Here is a 14,526-nt window from a genome sequence, read left to right on the forward strand (position 1 = left end):
CAATGGTAACCCTAGTTAGTGATTCATCCACATCATGAGAATTATGAGGATAATGGTGATAAATAATGTCATTTATTGGGTTGGAGGAAGAACCAATATTCTCATGAAATAAGTTATCCAAACTAGGCTCCATATTATTAGCTTGCTTTGTTTGGATGCTGCATGGATTATTTTTTTTCATGGTCACACATAAGAAACTAGGGATAGAGTTGGAAGAAGATGAGTAATGCACCTTTTCTAATATAGAGAGTTCTTCACATGATAGGAAGAAAGATGGTAACATCCATGACAAATTTGATTGAGGTTGCATTTGGGGATGGACTAGAGCCACATATTAGAGAACATGAAGATTGTGTAGATGATCAAGTTTTTAACATGGAAAATAGGAAAATAAATTATCGAACTCTATATTTACTTGCATATATTGTAGAGGGATCATCGAAGATTGATAATTATAACTCTTGGATGAGTACTGGATGTAGAAATGACAATAAAATTAGGTTTGACAATGTATTCAGGAGAAAAGTTGTTGTTAATGGAGCTTCACACCCTAAACGTGTCAGACAGAGTGAGGAGAGCCATGCAGACAACAAGCATGTTAGCTTAGACACCTCTTTTAATGCACAAAAATCTCCATGTCAAAATAAAGACATGGATATTGAGAAAGAAGATCCAGAAAAAGATGGTGAGAGCCAAGAAAAGAAATTTGCAGACCCCTTAAATGTGAGTTTGTCAACTCCTATTGTAAAGAGTTTATTTGGGTGCACTCAGATGCTTCCATCGTGCTTTCGTCATTCTTTAATTGAACCACTGAAGAAAATCCAAACTAAATGCTTGAAACATGGCTCTGATGAGCTAGATTGTTATCCAATATTTCATTTATCAAATACTAATTATAGTCCTGCTAAACGATGAAGAATTAAGCATAACGATGCATCTAATTCAGAGCCTGCAAGGGCTAAAAATGGTCGGAAACATCAATTACAGTTGACAACACTAGAACCTAAAAGTATGATTTCACAACAATGTTCATAGTGCTTCCAATCCATTTGAACCAGATAATTTGACAACTTCACTCAGTTTAAACTACGGACGGAGTGTTCCAGGTAATAAAATAGCTAGGATTTCAGTCGGGGGTTTGAATCCCTTAGAAGAATTTTCCATTTGTGTTATAGTTTGGGTCAGATTTGGTGATAACAATGGTCCAACTTGGCTAGCAAAAGTTATTGACCCTACACAAGATGCTCCAGAATCTATCCTAAATGTTTATGTTCCTTGGTGCCTTTGTGTAATGTTTTTGGGATTCTTATCGATAAAGGAAAAAGAGAGGGACTATGCATGGGTAAGACAAGGAACAATCTTTCCTTTTTTTGAGTACTTGGAAGTATATCAGGGTCACATACTATTGGAAAATGCACCATCCAATGAGAAATTATAGGTGATTGAAGGTATTGTCAGTGATGGCAACCTTACAATCATGTGATCCCAACAGGCACTGGCACCGACAGACTCTACACCAACATACAAAACACTAACATTGAAAAGGAAGAATATCGACACCTTGGCCGACAATAATTTTGTATTAATGTATTTTGTAATTAATTATAAAATCTTTTGTAAAGACGACATGGTGGATTGTAATATGACTCATATATGTATGAGATCATTGTAGATGATTTAGGGAAGGATATGATGTGAAATATGAATAGAAGGTAGCAAACCTAATATGAAAATTATTGGATAAGGGTTTATGTATGTAACAGAGCTTAAACTAGTACTGAGTCTGGCATAGTAGATGCTAATCTGAAGTAGTACAAGACATTGGTTTAGTATAATACATTTTTGTAAGTCAACGTGACTTCCTTTGTAATTAAGCAGTGAGCTCTAGGCACTTGGCCTTCCTACATGTGCAGGCCCCTATTGTAAGTAGTAATATTCACTTATTGGCCAGTAAGCGAATATTGTGGGTCAGAAATCCCACCAAGGTTTTTCCCACACCAAGTTTCATCATTAAAATATTGTGTTATGGTGTGTTTTTCATGTTGTGGTTGTTATTCTTATTTGTTGTATTATTTATGGTTTACCGGTACATAGTTTTAGTATGCTTTTCATGTTATATGTTAAGAAAATTATTATACCAGTTAGATATTGATTCAGCCCCCCTCTCAGTATCTTTGGGAATTCTAACAATTGGTATTAGAGCCTAGCCCTCTATTTTCAAAATCCTAAAAGCTTGAGGAAGATCTTGATACCAGTAGAGATGGAAAACTTGAGAAAGCAATTGGAAACAACTCTTTCAGACTATGATGTAGAAAAAGTGAAGAATATAAAACTTGAGGATGATCTGAAGGCTGGTTAGGATATCATTCAAGCACTTCAAGAGAATTTTACTATTGCAAGGAACAAGAGGAGAGAACTTTGTGAAAAGATGCAGAATGATGAAGATGAAAAGGAAACTCTTAATGATTTGGTAAACAAGCTAAGACAAGAAATCAATACAACAAAGAATGAGATGCAAGATATGACTATGAGATTTTGTAAAGAAATTGAAGATAGAAAGAAGAATGAACAAGACTTGATTAAAAGATTGAATGATGCTGGAAATGAAAACACAAGACTCAGTCATGAGAATGATATGCTAAAGACGGATCTAATTCACTTACAACATGATAAAACTAAACTATTGAAACAAAAGGACTTCTTGGAAAAGGAATTGGCTACTGCAAATCAACACAAGGAGAATTTCAAGAAAAGTTTAGAGGAGCTTGATGACATGTTGAATAATCAGAAACCTAATGGCAATACAAATGGGCTTGGCTTTGAAGTTGGTGAAAGCTCTGGTACTACAAACAATCTTGATCATAGTAAACCAGTAAGATAACCTAATACTTATAAATATAATGGGAAATGTTTTAAATGTAACAAGTATGGTCATAGAGAAAATCAGTGTAGATCTAGCAATTATTAGAACCCTAATACACCCACCGGTCAATATTCTAAATGCAACAAAGTTGGTCATAATTCAGAAAATTGTAGAATGAATGTAAGATGTTATGTTTGTGGAAGATTTGGACACCTATCTAATTAATGCAGAACACATACCGACATAGGATATGGGAAAGATATTCAGAAAAACAATGCGACTTGTTATTCCTATAATAAGATTGGACATATTGAAAATTTTGAAGAAGGCATCACTAGAAAATAACAAAGGTCCTAGTTTGAAAGGTAAAGAAAAGGTTGAAGAGGTAAAGCAATAATTCTCAAAGCAATTGATTAGAAAGTTAGAAGAAAATGTTGATGGGAATACTCCTATACTGATAAAATAGAGTAACACTCCACCGGCAAGAGACTCTTCATCTAACTAAAGGAAAATCATTTGGGAGTTTAGCAACAAAATAAAAAACATGCTATTATTCCCTCGGTCGATGGTGAGAAGTTGAAATTACTTCTATAATGGTAGATAAGTTAAGTTGTGACTTAATCGATGAGCATTAAATATGGTAGTTGGAGAGAATAACATTATAAACAAAGTTTTCTGGCTCCTTTTTCATTCATCGAGCATTCAAATCTTTGAGAGCGTGAAAATTCCTGAGCGAACATCCTTAGCGAAGAGTTGAAGCATTTCATCAAAGCACTCATCCCTAAGGTAGATTGAGGTATTTATAACTATAGCATCCTCCTCCACTCCTGAATTTATTTCAAACCCTACTATAATTGAGGTTATTAAGCACCCTAGACCCGTATTCAAACTAGTTCCTGAAATTGCAAAGAAAGATGATAGCATAGGTGCATTCTATCAAATTCCTAAGGGAGTAGTATATGCTGAAGACCCTAGGATATACATACATTGTCATATAGAGGAATTAGGTGATAATGAGATGAAAAACATGTATAGGATTGTGATTTGTGATAAATCTGGAAATGTCAAGTCGAAACACAAGATAGTAGAAACCCTAGGCTTTGTGCATATTCTTAGCATTCCTGATTTTCCTCAGGATATCATAAGAATTGTTCTAAGCAGAGTTTGTGGTGAATTCTTCTGGTTGGATTGGATTCATAAAATCACAAAGGAAGTTGTTAAAGTAGTAACAGGGTTAACTTCCACCAGTAGCAGACCTAACAGAACAAAGAGGGTCTCAAATGACACAGTGATAGATCTAATTGTTGCAACTTTTGACAAAAGGTCTCTAAGGGTAAATGATGTAAAGGATATCAATGTCAGATTTATCACTATGATCTTAGGTTACATAGCCACACATGCAAATAGGTTAAACTCAATTTCTAGTCTATGTATCAAAAGTGCATATGATATGATCAATGACAATGCTAGAATAGATGTATGTGAATGGCTAAAAGATGAATTGATAGACAATCTAAAGAAGATTAAGGGAGATAAGAAAGGAACCTTTAGATTTGGAAATTTGCTTGTTTGTTTAGTGTTGTACATTACTAAGCAAGTACCCAGTATTGGCAGAAGAGATTTTGGTTTTGACATACCAGTAGGAAAGCAGCTATTGGATCTATTGAACAACATGGGAGAAAAAAGGGAGAAAAAATTAAATGAACATTTTCAAGCACTGAAAGCTCGAATGAAAACAAGAGTAAGACTATCATAAGCTATTGTAGACAAATATTAGAAGGATATTTGTTTTGTAGTTAAAAAGGATGAAATCTGGATGGAGGCAGTTGTCCCTAGAACTATCTGGGTAACTGAAATGGGCTATGAGACAGATTATAACATTATTGAAACTTATGCAAAAGCCCTCCTTAGAGCACCAAAGGAACCTACTGAGAAAGTTTTTGGAAATCCTGAAACAATTGAAAGTGGAATTTAGTCAAGGAAAAGGGTTAAGAAAGTTGAGGAAATAGTAAGGAAAGGAACCTGACAGGCAAAAGCAATTAAGGAAGATGTCTTGAAACAAATAGGTATAAAGGAAAGTGAGTTGGAAGGACTTCAATAGGAAACTCATCTTTCACCGGTTGGAACTTCCCCTAAGAGTCATATAATGACAGTATTTAAAAGGGTAGAAAGGAAAAGAAAACCCCCACCAGTACCCTCACCTACACCCAAGAGAACCAGACAAAAACAACAGGTAGTAAGGCCTCCATTAAAGGAAATGACTCCAAAGAAGAAGAAGGTAAAACAAAATATTTCTCCACTAGATAAGCTTCTTATTGAAATTACAGAGCATGTTAACTTGAAGAACATTAGCAAACTATAAAATACACTTTCTGTTGATGACAAAGAAAGCATAGAGAACAATGTAATTTTACACTTGGATATTTATAAGAAATTTTTGTTGGAAATTGTTGATGAGATACCCAATGAGTTGTATAGAAGATTAGAAGCCAAAAGGGTAACCATCGTTGAGCTGGATAAGAAATTAAGCTTGAGAAACTACTTGTAGTTTGTCTAGTTAACTCACTGGAAGAGATTGACCAATTAATCATTGAAGCAAACCGGACTATATTTTCAACCACTCACCGACATGTAGCACTGATGGCTAGTAGAGTGAAAGAAGTTTATGAAGAAACATCAGATGGATGGGACATATTCTTTGTAGTGAAAGAGGAACATGAAGAACTAAAAATACCCAAGACTATTAGGTATATCAAAATGATAGGGATAATGGGAAAGGTAAGGTAGGTGGTCCTCCAAGCCTTAAAATAACTGATAATGTACCCCCACCTCTTTCTGATACTCCACCAACACATACTACTGACAGTCAACTGGCCATAGAGAGTATGGAGACTGCACTAGAGGATACAAATCCTGAGTCTGAAATTTTGTACACTCTAAATATAGATACTCAAGAAGTAAATGTTGTGGTTGACAAAGAAACCACTGATGACCAGAAGAAAGATGTGATGAGTGAGTCATCGGCTGTAGATGTTGAGGTTGAGGTAACTGAAACTAGAAATATAAACATAGAAAAACCTACTCAGACAGAGCAACCGACAGAGGATACCATTGGTAAACCATTAGAGAAACTGGTAGATAAAACTAATAAGTAGTCAGGAGAACTAGCAATGGATAGTACAGAGGTACAAATAGAGAAACCAAAAGTACATACAGAGACTACACCTAAGAAACCGGCTGTTGAGAGCTTAGAAAAACCTTCTGAGACATAGATGGAGAAACTGGAACAAGAACAAGTTGAGACACAATTTCAGATAGAAACAGTGCCACCGGCTAAAACTGAAAAGCCCAAACCTTTACTTATAGAAATACAAACATAGACTGACCTACTAGAGGTCGAATCAAAATAGGTGACTACTACAACTGATAGCATGGATATTGTGAAGATGGTTGGACAAACATCTGATACTTCTATAGCAGAATTCCGACCTACAAATGTAATAGCGGTCTTATTGGATTCAATAAAGAAGATCACAGAATGTAATGCACAAGCCTATAAGGCTATTGATGACACCATTCCTATTCTTAAATTGATAGCACCAAAGTGCATTGTAGATAATAAAGATTTTTTAGGTCAACTAGACACATTGTCTAAGTTCATCATCGGCAACATTTTGAGTGTTGATCAAATAAATGAGGACACATTTAAGCAGAGAATGATTAAAGAAAAAGAGAAATTCTTTGATGAAATTGTGAAGAAGAATAAGGAGAAAATGGATACCTTATTATCGGAACTTGGAGAGACAATTTTTGATTTCAAGAAACTGTATAGAGAGACTTGTAAAACAAATATTCTAACAGAAGATCTAGACAAGGAAATCACAAAGCACAAGATAAGATTAACAATATTGCTGACAATCTGATAGATGAATCGGATTCATTTTTCGAGATAGAGGAAAAAATTGCAGATCTAGAAGAGAAAATTGAGAAGTTAGAGAAGGACAAAGTGAGAATAAAGGATAAGGCAAAGAGCTTAAAATGTAAACTTGGTCCTAAACTAGATTACCTCATTTCTTTGAGAAAAGAAATTTATGAGGCTCTAGTTCTTGGACTTAAGACACCGGAAGAGAAAATGCACATACTCACCAGTACAGTTCAGATAACTCAAGAGGTATTACAGGATAGCAAAAGATTCACCGACAGTTTAAATTTGGTTTTGACAGATATTTTTCAGATTGTAACCCACTGGCTTCAAGAATCTAGGCAGGACTCCACTGATAGAAAATGACAACCTTTGCCATTGATGTCAAAGGGGGAGTAGAAGAGATGATAAAAATCCAAAAGTAGAGATCATCTACTCAGGGGGAGCACACATTTGATACAATTTTTGGATACATTCTTGAATTTTTATCATGTGTTGCCATCAATGCCAAAGGGGGAGATTGTTGGCAGATTCACACTCCAATGAGAAATTCTAGGTGATTTAAAGTATTGTCATTGATGGCAACCTTACAATCATGTGATATCAGCAAGTACCAGCACCAGTAGACTCTACACCAACACTAAAAAGGAATAATATCTGCACCTTGGTCGACATCAATTTTGTATTAATGTATTTTGTAATTAATTATTAAATCTTTTGTAAATCCAACATGGCGGATTGTAATATGACTCATATATGTATGAGATCATTGTAGATCATTTAGGTAAGGATATAATGTGAAATATCAATAGAAGGTAGCAGACCTAATATACAAATCATTGGATGAGGGTTTATGTATGTAGCAGAGCTTAAACCGGTACTGAATCTGGCATAGCAGATGCTAATTTGAAGCACTACAATACATTGAATTAGTATAATCCATTTTTGTAAGTCAGTGTGACTTCCTTTGTAATTGAGCAGTGAGCTCTAGGAACTTGGCCTTCCTACATGTGCAGGCCCCTATTGTAAGTAGTAATATTTACTTATTGGCCAGTAAGGGAATATTGTGGGTGAATTGTAAGTAGTAATATTTACTTATTGGCCAGTAAGGGAATATTGTGGGTGACAAATCCCACCGAGGTTTTTCTAGCACCGGGTTTCCTCATTAAAATATTTTGTTATGGTGTGCTTTCATGTTGTGGTTATTTTTCTTATTTGATGTATTATTTCTGGTTAATCGGTATACAGTTTTAGTATGCTTTTCATGTTATAAGTTATGACAATTATTATACCGGTCAGATACTAATTCATCGCCCCCTCTCAGTGTCTTTGGGAATCCTAACAATCGGTATCAGAGCCTAGTCCTCTATTTTTAAAAGCCTAATAGCTTGAGGAAGATCTTGACACTGGTAGAGATGGAAAACTTGAGAAAGCAATTGGAAACAACTCTTTCAAACTATGATGTAGAAAAAGTGAAGAATATAAAACTTGAGGATGATCTGAAGGCTGGTCAAGATATCATTCAAGCACTTCAAGAGAATTTTACTATTGCAAGGAACAAGAGGAGAGAACTTTGTGAAAAGATGCAGAATGATGAAGATAAAAAGGAAAATCTTAATGATTTGCTAAAGAAGCTAAGATAAGAAATCAATACAACAAAGAATGAGATGCAAGATATGACTATGAGATTTTGTAAAGAAATTGAAGATAGAAAGACGAAAGAAGAAGACTTGGTTAGAAGATTGAATGATGCTAGAAATGAAAACACAGATTCAGTCATGAGAATGATATGCTAAAGACAAATCTAATTCACTTAGAACATGATAAAACTGAACTCGTCAAACAAAAGGACTTCTTGGAAATGGAATTGGCTACTGCAAATCAACACAAGGAGAAATTCAAGAAAAGTTCAAAGAAACTTGATGACATGCTAAAGAATCAGAAACCTAATGGTGATACAAATGGCCTTGGCTTTGAAGTTGGTGAAAGATTTGGTATTGCAAACAATCACGATCATAGTAAATAGGTAAGACAACCTAATGCTTACAAATTTAATGGGAAATGATTTAACTGTAACAAGTATGGTCATAGAGAAAATCACTGTAGATCTAGAAATTATCAGAACACTAATACACCAACCGGTCAATGTTCTAAATGCAACAAAGTTGGTCATAATTCAAAAAATTGCAGAATCAATGTAATATGTAATGTTTGTGGAAGATTTGGACACCTATCTAATCAATGCAGAACACATACCGACATAGGATATGGGAAAGCTATTCAGAAGGAGATTTATTTTGTAATTAAAAAGGATGAAATCTGGATTGAGGCAGTTGGCCCTAGAACTATCTGGGTAACTGAAATGAGCTATGAGATAGATGATAACATTATTAAAACTTATGCAAAACCCCTCCTTGAAGCACCAAAGGAACCCACTAAGAAAGTTTTTGAAAATGCTGAAATAACTGAAAGTGGAATTCAGTCAAGGAAAAGGGTTAAGAAAGTTTAGGAAATAGTAAGGAAAGGAACCCGATAGGAAAAAGAAATTAAGGAAGATGTTTTGAAACAAACTGGTATAAAGGAAAGTGAGTTGGAAGGACTTCAACCGGAAACTCATCTTTCATCGGTTGGAACTTCCTCTAAGAGTGATATACCAGTGGTATTTAAAAGGGTAGAAAGGAAAAGAAAACCCTCACCAGTACCCTCACCTACACCCAAGAGAACCAAACAAAAACAATATGTAGTAAGGCCTCTAGTAAAGGAAATGACTCCAAAGAAGAAGAAGGTAAAACAAAATATTGCTCCACTAGATAAGCTTTTTAGTGAAATTACAGAGGATGGTAAGTTGAAGAACATTAGCAAACTATACAATACACTTTTTGTTGATGACAAAGAAAGCATAGAGAATAGTTTAATTTTACACTTAGATATTTATAAGAAATTTTTTATGGAAATTGTTGATGAGATACCCAATGAGTTGTATAGAAGATTAGAAGCCAGAAGGGTAGCCATTGTTGAGCTGGATAAGAAAATTAAGATTCAGAAACAACTTGCAGTTCATCCAGTTAACTCACTGGAAGAGATTGATCAATTAATCAGTGAAGCAAACCGGACTGTATTTTCAACCACTCACCGACATGTAGCACTGATGGCTGGTAGAGTAAAAGAAGTTTCTAAAGAAACAATAGATGGATGGGACATATTTTTTGTAGAAAAAGAGGAACAGGAAGAACTAAAAGGACCCAAGACTATTAGAGTATATCAAAAGGATAGGGATAAGGGGGAAGGTAAGGTAGGTGTTCCTCCAAGCCTTAAAATAACTGATAATGTACCCCCACCTCTTTCTGATACTCCACCACTACATACTATTGACAGTCAACCAGCCACAAAGAGTATGGAGACTCCACTAGAGGATACAAATCCTGAGTCTGAAATTTTGTATATTGTAAATATAGATACTCAAGAAGTAAATGTTGTGGTTGATAGAGAAACGACTGAGGAAAAGAAGAAAGATGTGACTAGTGAGTCACCAGCTACAGATGTTGAGGTTGAGGTAAATGAAACTGTAAATATTAACATAGAAAAACCTACTCAGACAGACCAACCGACAGTGGATACCATTGCTAAACCATTAGAGAAACTGGTAGATAAAACTAATAAACAGTTAGGAGAACCAACAATGGATAGTGCAAAGGTACAAATAAAGAAACCAGAAGTACATACAAAGACTACACCTGAGAAACCAGATGTTGAGAGCTCAGAAAAACCTTCTGAGACACAGATGGAGAAACTGGAACAAGAATAGGTTGAGACACAAGTTCAGACACAAACAGTGCCACCGACTAAAATTGAAAAGCCCAAACCTTTACCTATAGAAATGCAAACACAAACTGACCTACCAAAGGTCGAATCAAGCAAGGTGATTACTACAACTAGTAGCATGGATATTGTAAAGACAGTTGGACAGACATCTAATACTTCTATAGCAGAATTATGACCTACAAATGTAACATAGGTCTTATTGGATTCAATAAAGAAGATCAAAAAATGTAATGCACAAGCCTATAAGGCTATTCATGACACCATTCATATTCTAACAGACATCTAACAGAAGATATAGACGAGGAAAACAACAAAGCATAAGATAAGATTAACAATATTGCTGACAATCTGATAGGTACATCAGATTCATTTTTGGAGATAGAGAAGAAAATTGGAGATCTAGAAGAGAAAATTGAGAAGTTAGAGAAGGACAAAGTGAGAATAAAGGATAAGGTAAAGAACTTAAAATTTAAACTTGGTCCTAAACTAGATTACCTCATTTCTTTGAGAAAAGAAATTTATGAGGCTCTAGTTCCCAGACTTAAGACATCGGAAGAGTAAATGCACATACTCACTGGTACAGTTCAGAGAACTCAAGAGGCATTACAGGATAGCAAAAGATTCATCGATAGTTTAAATTTGGTTTTGATAGATATTTTTCAGATTGTAACCCATTGAATTCAAGAATCTACGCAGGACTCCACTGACAGTGAATAACAACCTTTGTCATTGATGTAAAAGGGGGAATAGTAGAGATGAGAAAAATCCAAAAGTAGAGATCATCTGCTCAGGGGGAGCACACATCTGATACAATTTTTGGTATAGTTTTTGGCAAGATTTTTGGATACATTCTTGAATTTTTCTCATGAGTGTTTCCATCAATGCCAAAGGGGGAGATTGTTGGAAAATGCACACTCCAATGATAAATTGTAAGTGATTGAAGGTATTGTCATTTATGGCAACCTTACAATAATGTGATACCGGCAGGCACCGACACTAACAGGCTCTACACCGACATACAAAACATTGACATCGAAAAGGAAGAATATCGACACCTTGGCCGATAGCAATTTTATATTAATGTAGTAAGTAATTAATTATAAAATCTTTTGTAAAGCTGACATGGTGGATTGTAATATGACTCATATATGTATGAGATCTTTGTAGATCATTTAGGTAAGGATATGATGTGAAATATGAATAGAAGGTAGCAGACCTAATATGTGAGTTATTGGATAAGGGTTTATGTATGCAGGGCTTAAACCGGTACTGATTCTGGCATAGCAGATACTAATCTGAAGTAGTACAAGACATTGGATTAGTATAATCCATTTTTGTAAGTCAGTGTGACTTCCTTTGTAATTGAGCAGTGAGCTCTAGGCACTTGGCCTTCCTACATGTGTAGGCCCCTATTGTATGTAGTAATATTCACTTATTGGCCAGTAAGCGAATATTGGGGGTCACAAATCACACCGAGGTTTTTCCCACACTAGGTTTCCTCATTAAAATATTGTGTTATGACTTGTGCTTTTAATGTTGTGGTTGTTATTCTTAATTGCTATATTATTTCTGGTTTACCATTACACAGTTTTAGTATGCTTTTCATGTTATATGTTAAGAAAATTATTATACTGGTTAGATATTGATTCACCCCCCCCTCTCAGTATCTTTGGGAATCCTAACAATTGGTATTAGAGCCTAGTCCTCTTTTTTCAAAAGCATAACAGCTTGAGGAAGACCTTGACACCGGTAGAGATGGAAAACTTGAGAAAGCAATTGGAAACAACTCTTTCAGACTAGGATGTAGAAAAAGTGAAAAATATAAAACTTGAGGATGATCTGAAGGCTAGTCAAGATATCATTCAAGCACTTCAAGAGAATTTTACTATTGCAAGGAACAAGAGGAGAGAACTTTGTGAAAAGATGTAGAATGATGAAGATGAAAAGGAAACTCTTAATGATTTGGTAAACAAGCTAAGACAAGAAATCAATACAACAAAGAATGAGATGCAAGATATGACTATGAGATTTTGTAAAGAAATTGAAGATAGAATGAAGAATGAAAAAGAATTGGTTAGAAGACTAAATGATTCTGGAAATGAAAACATAAGACTAAATGATGTTGGAACATACAGGTTGTAGATAGAAGAAATGGAAGCAAAGTGTTAAAATGAAAGACTTGAACTTACATCTCATAGATTAGATAAATCAGTTATGTGAAGTTGGATTTCATGGTCTTGGATATTTTATCCCTGAAGGGAAAACGCTTGTGAGATTTTGGGACCAATAATTAGATAGATGCTTTCTAGAACCATACAAGCCAATAAAAGTGAACTAGACATCTGAAAGGTGTGCAATATGTCGATGGGTTGATTAGTGGGACTACAATAAAATCATTATTTGTAATAGATGTCAAATTATTGTCCATCAGGAGTGTTATGGTGCCAGAAAAGTGGAAGACCTTGCTTCATGGGTTTGTAGAGCATGTGAGACACCAAAAATTATACAAGAATGTTTCCTCTGCCCTCTAATGGGTGATGCTTTGAAACCTTCCACTATAAGTCAGTTCTGGGTGCATGTTACATGTGCTTGGTTTGCCAGAGAGATATCATTTTTGAGTGATGAAACAATGGAACCTACAAATGACATTTTAAAAATTGATGCAAGATCTTTTCAAAAGGTGTGTGTGATCTGTAAGCAGATGCATGGATCATGTATACAATGTTACAAATGTCACACAACATATCATATTGTACATCAAGAGTAGGCTACCATATGGATATACATTATTGTGATGGTAGGAATGGAAAGAAAACAACCCAATGGATTTCATACTATGTTTCACATAGAGCTCCAAATCCAGACACATTTTTTATTATTAACACTCCAAAAGGCACATTTTCAAATAAAACCAAATTATTTGTAAAGGGAGGCAGGATTGTTTCAAGTTTAATTATATTAAATGATCTTGCTGATGAATCAGAAACTACAACCAAAAATTTGAAAAGTGAATTTCCATCAGCGTCTAGATGCCTGCCATTCAATCCTATGGATAACAAGAAGTGTGGATGAAAGAGTATTTTACACCAAACCATGGGATATTGTTGGCATCCTACAAAACTTTTGGAGATTGTAAATGTTATAAATCAAGAAGAAGAAACAAGAGTGTTTTTGTCTTTGAAAGACCGCCTTTCTTACACCCAGATAACTAAAAAGAAGAGAGTTTGCATTGGGAAATCTAGAATACATGGATGGGGGCTCTTTTCTCACAAGCATAAACAAGTAAGAAGAAGTGTAGTAGATTTGAGAGAGGTTCACTATTGCTTGGAAGGGAAAGATTTCTCTCTTTTCAAGATCAGTAAAGAAATTTTCATTGATGCAATTGAAAAGGGGAACATGGCACGTCTTATCAACCATTCATCTGCGCCAAATTGTTATGCAAGGATAATGGTTGTTGAAGGCAATGAGAGTTAGATTGCACTGATTGCAAGGAAGGATGTTGCACTTGGTGAAAAGTTAACTTATGACTACCAGTTTGATCCAAAGGATCATAATGTTCCATGCCATTGTGGAGCAACTACGTGCCAAAAATTTATGAACTAGGATCTCCAGGAAGTTCCCATGACTTAAATGTTGCTTCTCTCATTTGTATTTTCTATATGGGCTTATTTATATTATTTGTTGTAATAAAAATGAGTAGCCATGCAAAAAGCATAGGCACCACTGCCTCCATTTAGTTGACATGCAAATACAAAAGGGTATCATCATAAAAAGTCACTGATTTTCATTGATTTGGAGAGCTTGCCAGATACATTACTTCTCAATATATCTGGTTGTACCTCATTTTGATTGGAAGAGGTCCACAGTTCTCCCTGGACAATATACCATGTCATTTAAAATTCTCTTGGAATTATATGTA

General features: G+C 35.1%; 1 pseudogene; it reads left to right on the forward strand.

The window, feature by feature from the left end:
• Positions 1-273: 273 nt before the first annotated feature.
• LOC131056033 (histone-lysine N-methyltransferase ATX4-like) lies at positions 274-13,679 on the forward strand (annotated as a pseudogene).
• Positions 13,680-14,526: the final 847 nt, after the last annotated feature.

This window comes from Cryptomeria japonica, chromosome 4, assembly GCF_030272615.1.
Source record: "Cryptomeria japonica chromosome 4, Sugi_1.0, whole genome shotgun sequence".
Taxonomy (NCBI): Eukaryota; Viridiplantae; Streptophyta; class Pinopsida; order Cupressales; family Cupressaceae; genus Cryptomeria; species Cryptomeria japonica.